This window comes from Adiantum capillus-veneris, chromosome 1 (assembly GCF_014529385.1).
Source record: "Adiantum capillus-veneris isolate H3 chromosome 1, ASM1452938v2, whole genome shotgun sequence".
Lineage (NCBI taxonomy): Eukaryota > Viridiplantae > Streptophyta > Polypodiopsida > Polypodiales > Pteridaceae > Adiantum > Adiantum capillus-veneris.
The window spans coordinates 112,543,640-112,551,453 of NC_140931.1; positions in this window are offsets into that span (position 1 = coordinate 112,543,640).

Genomic DNA, 7,814 nt, shown 5'->3' on the forward strand with positions numbered 1-7,814 from the left:
GACCTTTCATGCAATAGGTACAACTTATCCAAGATTGGGGAAACAACTATCTGTATTTGAAGCAAGTGGGATCTATAACAAGGTCAACCCATCCAAGAGTCTCTTCGGCTGAAACTAAACTCCCATCTTGGTTAAACAAAGACACTTCTATTTGGATGTGCGGAGCTTCAGAAAATGGAAGCTTGAGACGAGAGGAATGCATCCTAGAAAGGGACTGTACAGATGAAGCCTACATACCTGACCCTTTCCAGAACATTTATTCGAACCATTCGAGTGGATTCAAATCTTAGCGACACTGGATGTATGTGTGAATACGTCTATGCCTACTCAATTTTGCAATGAGGATGGCTACGACATAATTCCCATCCAAATGATGTCCGTCCTTAACATTGAAAACAAAGATGAGGAAACAAAGGACTTGTTGAAAGCTCAACAAATTTGTTCTGACCTCAATTATGACGCAACTGATGAGTTAAATGAACACTCAGCTACCTCAGAAGATTCGGGATGAGAAAAATAACATACGAGGGCTCAGCTACTCTTAAAGGGAGGGGAGGAAAAGTTTTTTGACTTTCCAAACCAGAAATCAAGAAGACGAATATGGTATAGGAGAAAGAGAGATACTAAAATTGTGAAAGCACGACCTATGCCATCAGTCTCCAATAAAACACATTTTTTGATGCAGATAGATGCTAATGATTGTATCAAAGACAAAATAACGGGCATATATCCTTCAAACAAAAACTTAGAAATGTCTTAGACATAGAGAAAATCAAGGAAGGGTACTCACGAAGAACATCAGGATAAAAAACCACTCATGACCAGAGTCGAGCGGAAAAAGAAATATCAAGAGTTGAAAAAAGCTCTAAAAGAGATATATACAACCGAAATGGAAACCACGGAAGAGGATGGTAAGGATGTAATTCATGTTCCATCCCATTACAAAAAGTATACTGTCCAAGATCGGAAAATCATAATTGAACAATCTGTTAGGGAACTACGGAAACAAGGCAAGTCTTACGAAGGATCTGAAAACGCTAAAAGGGTAGACTTGGCTGAACCAGGAGAAGAGCTTATACCAGCTTACATTGCAAATGACCTAACAGAAGAAGAAGAAAAGCTTTTTAAAGGAATATCGAGATATCTTCGCTTGGTCTTACAAGGATCTCAAGGGTGTTGATCCATAAATCTGTCAACATACTATCCCCATGAGAGATGATGTGAAACCACGTACACAAAGACCATATACTTATAACGAAACTTTTGCCAGAAAGATCAAAGAAGAGATTGAAAAACTGAAGGAAGCTAAATTCATTTATGAATTGAACACACTGATTGGGTGTCTCCAATTGTGGTGGTACCTAAGAAGAATGGGAAATTACGAGTGTGTGTTAATTTCAAAAAAGTGAATGCAGCTACCATTAGAGACAACTTTTCTCTCCCGATAACTGAGCATGTTTTAGAACGAGTGGCAGGAAAAGAAGCCTACAGCTTCTTAGATGGTTTTTCGGGATACAATCAACTCTTGGTTGACCCAAAAGATCAACATAAAACTGCTTTTGCAACAGAATGGGGTATATTTGCCTATCGGGTTATGCCGTCTGGATTAACTAATGCTCCAGCCACATTTCAGAGATTGATGAGCCATGCTTTCAAAGAGTATCTTCAAAAATTCTTGGAAGTATACATGGATGATCTATGTGTACATTCGTCAATCCGAGCTGATCATTTTGAACACCTCAAAAAGGTATTCGAGAAATGTAGACTTTACAAGATTTGCTTAAACCCCGAAAAATGCACATTCATGGGAAGACAAGGGAAAATCCTAGGACATATAGTGTCTAAAAATGGCATAGCTACCGATATTGAAAAGATTCATGTCATTGCTGATTTGCCTAGACCAACAACAGTCAAGGGGATACAAGCCTTCATGGGACATTGTGGATATTACGGACGGTTCATCTACATGTACGCTATAATTGCAAAGCCCATGTATAGCTTGATTACACACTTTTAATGGACTGAGCTATGTGAAGAATCCTTCATAAATCTTAAGCAAGCTCTTACCTCAACTCCAATATTGAAAGCACCCGTGGGATAAGGTATTCCACATACATGTAGATGCTTCAAATTTTGCTATTGGTTGTATACTAACCCAACCAGGAGATGGAAAAATTGACTTTTCTATTTCGTATGCTAGCCGACAATTGAATATGGCAGAAAAGAATTACACCACCACTGAAAGAGAGGGACTAGGAATGATTTATGCCGTTAAAAAGTATAGACATTACCCCTGGGGCGGTCACTTTTTAGAATGTGTATGATATCACATGAGTTAACCGGAGAGGATTATTAAAAGACCAAAATGTATACATACACAGGGGGGTGGGGGTTTTTTAAATAGGTTCATAGTGTAAGCATAGTATGTATATTGGGGTATTATTAATTACCTCTTGAACGCACGTGATATAGGGGTGTTTTGATAAGTGACTACCCCGGGACATTACCTATTAGCCAACAAGTTTGTGTTTTTTGTGGACCACCAAGCCTTGTTATATTTGGTCAACAAACCATGCAGCACAGGGAGAATAGTGAGATTGTTCATCATTCTTTTCGAATTTGATTTCACTGTGGTTGTAAAAAAAGGCACTACACATCAACGAGCAGATCATTTATCTAGGATTGTTTCAAAGGAATCACCAAAAGGGGTAGATGATGATCTACTAGATGCCTATTTGTTCTCCGTGGAAGTGATACCTAGATGGTTGGAAAACATTGTGTCATTGATGACAATAGCTCAAGTGGATTCACCACTTCCTATCACAATTGATTTAATTAAGCAATCGGCTATGTATCAATTACTAGCTGGAAGGCTATATAAGAGAAATCGAGACGGGATATTGCTTTTATGCATTAACCCTGAAGAAAAGAATCAATACCTAGGTCAAGCACATTTTACCATAGTAGGACTTCACTTTGCGGAAGACCAAACTATGCAATGAATCTTGAGACTTGGAGTATTTTTCCCGACTATGAGAAAAGATATTAGATCTTTTGTAAAAGATTGCCCTCAGTGTCAAAAACAACCACCCATTCCTCATGTAACATTGTTTCAAATGTCACATATTCCCAAGTGGAGTAACTATCTGGTTACTTACTTATCGAGCAGAACGTTTCCTAAGGATATGAGTAAACGTCGTCAAAGAGCAATTGAAACTGAAGCAAGAGACTATGCTCTTATTGGGAACCAATTGTATCGGAGGGGTAAAGATCAACATTTGCGTCTTTGTGAAAATGAAAACGAGTATATTTCGATTATAGAACAAGCACATGCTGGATTAGCTGGAGGTCACTTTTCTAGTGAGACCCCCATAAGAGCAATCTTGATGGCAGGCATATGGTGGCCAACACTTTTTGCAGATGCCAAAGAATATGTTCGAAGATGTGATGCTTGTCAATGAGCACAAATGCCAACACGAGTAGACAACATGCCTTTAAGCAATGATGGGGACTAGAGCCTTCGTAAAATGAGGTATAGATTTTGTTGGACCGATATAGCCACCTGCTTATAGAACCCAACCTCAATATATCATTGTAGCTATGGACTATTTGACCAAATGGGCCGAGGCTAAAGAGACTCAAAAGATGATGCGAGAACCACTGCTGCATTCTTATATGAGAATGTATTTGTAAGGTATGGACTGCCAATAGAGATTGTCAGTGATCGGGGAATTCATTTCCTCAACGAGGTAATAGAGTATTTGCTTATTGAGTTTATGGTTATCCATAACAAATCAACTCCCTATCATCCACAAGGAAACGAACAAGCTGAGCATACGAATAAAATTCTTAGCTCGGTACTGACCAAAGTGATTAGTTCAGGAAGTGCGGACTGGGAAATGAATCTCCATGCTGCTCTATGGGCTTATCGAGTTTCATTCAAAACATCTCTAAATGCCATACCCTTTAACCTTGTTTATGGTCTTGATGCCATACTGCCAATATAATTTCTATTGCCGACATTAAGGGTAGCACAGACTTTGAAGACATCATCAACAAACCTCGACATCGGAAACCCTTGAGTTTTTTACTCAAGACCCAGCTCTTGCACAGCATATCGAGTTGAACTGCATTGATCTTCATATCATGGTAGAGCCAATCATGGCTATGCATAGACACAATTGTTCAACCCATGCACACACGTTCCGGAGAACGCCATCTAGGAGGGGTATTAAGTACTAAGTAATTAAGGACAATGTTTGGAGAGGGAGGAAAAAATTCCATGTTAACGTGTGATTTTTTTGCAAAATTACGTAATAATGTCCTTATAATTCATCAACAAGGAAAAATTCACTGATAATATCTTCCCGATGAGTGTAAATAGTGTATATATTATCAAAAAATCATCAAAAATAGTCCTTTTTTTGGGTATTTTTCATCATTTTTGTTGATAAGGAGGCTTAAAAATGGAGAAATCCAACAAAAAACAATAAAGCTGTGTCTTTGAAGGGGTTTTCTTAATTATTGGATTTTCACTTTACTTTTTTAGAGCATTTTTCTATTTTCTTTGATTTTTCAAATAAAAAGGTCAAAAATTAATAATAAATAGCAGGAAAGCTCAGATGGAAAAATGGAAGACATGATGGTGATCAAAAAGACAAGGTGGACAAGCACAAAATTTTCTACAAAATCAGAAGATGGAAGCGAGAAGCCTAAATTAGGCGGCCAAGCCTACTTTTGCAAAATTCTTGCAGAATGAGCTATAGGAATCTGATTTTGGAAATGTTTGAGCGTAACATAGATTTCAGGGCCTAATAGGACTAACGGGGGAATCTGGGGAAAATTGGTTCGGGAAGTCCAGGTATAGATATCCAGTGTAGGCTAAAATCACCTCATTTCCGCTTGAAGCCTTTGTAGAGAGAGCATTTCGACCTCTTTCGCGCGACATTTCTAGAGCCCGCAGTTGACCTTTTTCAGCACCCTCTCACACGAGACATGAGGGGTAAGTTCTTTCCTCATCAATGATCCATTTTGTACGGCCGGTAGCTAGTCTAAAGCCCTAAAAAAAAACCCTAGAAACCGAGCAGTGCACAAAGACCTACGACCTAAAACTGACCATGGTGGCCTGCCAGCTTGACCAAATCAAATGGGATTTGAACCATAGCATGCCCTAACATAATAGAACCTTTCCATACCATCGGATGACCATTCGGTTGGGGTCAAGGGGGTCCCCAATAGAGAAATTAGGGTTTTTGAAAAAGGTCAGAATTCCGACCTGACTCCACAGATGGCTTGCTAATGAGGTTCATATACAATGTATATGATTGGTTTGGTGAAATCCATCAAGAAAAACCCTCGAAAAGCAAAAAATGGCTCGAAGGTTACAAAGTGTCAAATTCGACATACGAGGCCAAACTGACTCCAAATGAGCTAAAATTGGACAGGTAGCTTCACGACTATGTTGCGGACAAGTCCAAAATCTCACGGTTGGTTGACCAACCCAACAGACAGAGTAATCATAAAAAATGGTGATTTTAGAGTCGACACAACACAAAGTGATGCCGACATGACCAAACTTGACCAAATTCAATTTAGGACTTGTATTAGGTGTATGAAACATGTTTAGCTCAAAATTTGTGAGATTTGCAAAGTTTTTTTCACTGTAGTAAATAATCGCGATTATTTACTTTTGCATCATTTTTGCTTGAAAATTGTCAAAATTCATCTCACCTATCATGTGTACACACCTATTACATGCCAAAAATCAAGTATGAGCCAAAATGACCACCCATTACTTGCAAAATTGCCAAAAAACGCAAAGAAGTCTTTGAAAGCCAAAATTTGGGTTATGAACAACCTTTTCTGATCCAAATCACCTCATAATTCATACCCAAGCTCTATACCATGTCTAGAACCAATGCATGCCAAAAAATGTCAATTTTGGAAGAAAAGTTAATAATCATGATTATTTACTTTTTGGTCAAAATTGGAGAATCTTGATATTTGGCCATCATACATCCAAAACACATGTTGTGATAAGCCCACTAGCCAATTTTGAGGCAATTTGGAGTTCAAAATCTCAAATTTCCTTTATATCTACTGTTTCAGAAACCTAAAGCCAAAATATGGTACCATTTTCAACCTGTGCATCCAAATGAGCCCATATTTCCCTCAGAGCATGTAATTGGCGTATACTTCAAGCCTATAAAGCTAAGTTTGCAAAAATTTGAAATTTTTTCCAGCTATAAATAATCACGATTATTTACTTTGGTTGCAATTTTTTGTTTTGACCATACACTTTTGTTCCTTGTATGATTTTATGCATCTTTGCTTGTTCAAAAATTGATTTGAAGCAATTTGGACCAGATTATCAGCATTTCAGTCTAAAGAACAATCTAGAGAGAAATCCGACAAATTTGCTAATTTTGCACTCTATTCATTGAACAAGAGCAATGCAAGCCGCGGAGAAGGCCAAGAAGAAGTTAAACCAAAAGGAGAAACTACAAGAACTGCCCCCGTATCAAGTGGACCCCGAGTCAGTAAATACGACAAAATCATCCTACCTTTCTAAAGAACAGTTGGAAGAATACCACACCACGGTGTTCACTGGCAGGTTTAAGAGTGAAGAAGGGCATCAGGTGGAGTTGCAGCTCTTGCCTAAAAAGGTCTATGATGTAGCTGCAAAGCCATAAATTAAAGAGGCTAACCGCAGGTTGGGGCTCCGACATTTTTACGAATAAGAGCCTTGCGGAGTGGACTTTCAGAAAGGTTACGAGCTTCTGTCCACAATCAAAGAAGACGGAACCGCCCAGATATCAGACAACCAGGGAAACAAGGTTGAGGTTGTAATTACAAAGGATATTGTGACAGAGGCACTCAGACTGCCCACTGAAGGGATGACTATGCGGGCAAGAGACAGGAAGACAACGGGCACATTTACCAAGGAAACCGTTGCGGCTACATTCGTCGATCTCATCCATAACAGGTGGAAGAGCCAGTCCGTCTGTACCTTCAATACTTCCATTTCCTGGCAAAAAGGCCACCAAGGTACATGACACCAAATTACGCCGTAGCCACCACTTTTACACAAGTTCTGAAGTCAACAACAAGGCAACCTGTGGACCACATGCAGTATGTTTTGACAACATTGAAGGCCACCAAGAAGGAGTAGAAAATAACATACTTGGGTGCGCCATAAGTATTAACAAGAATAGCCTATCATGCTATCGACATAGCTGACAACCGACCGCCTGTCCCGGATCAGAATACATGGATCTTGACAGCTCAATCCTCTCCAAGAGCTACAAGACCAGGTAAAAGATCATTTAAATCAGGTGATGAATCAGATGATAGCTCATCAGAGTGGCACAGTAGTGAAAGCTCTGACAATGAAGAAAAAAAAGCTAGGTGGGAAGAGATGAAGAGAAAAGCTGTGGCTGTCCACCAAGAGGATCCAGCTCAGAAACAAGCAAGATTTGAAAGAGAAAAACAGGTGTATCAGTGCACTAGGCAAGCATAGGGAAAAGACCCAGAAAAGTGGGTACCCATAGGTACGAAAGGACCTAAAACAAAGCATCATACGAGAAAAGAGGCCAAGGATCTAAAAGATTATTTAGAAAGGATGTACCAAGAGACCGAAGCCTTAAAGTTGAAAGAAGTAGAAGAAGCGGCAAAGAAAGCTGAGGAAGCGGCTACTCAGGAGCAAAGCCAGGCATCTCCCCGACCCACCTCACCGCCGCCGGAACAACAGGACCAACCCATGCCTAGTCCACCACAATCACCGCTAGGCCAAGAGACCAATGAAGAAGCTGAGA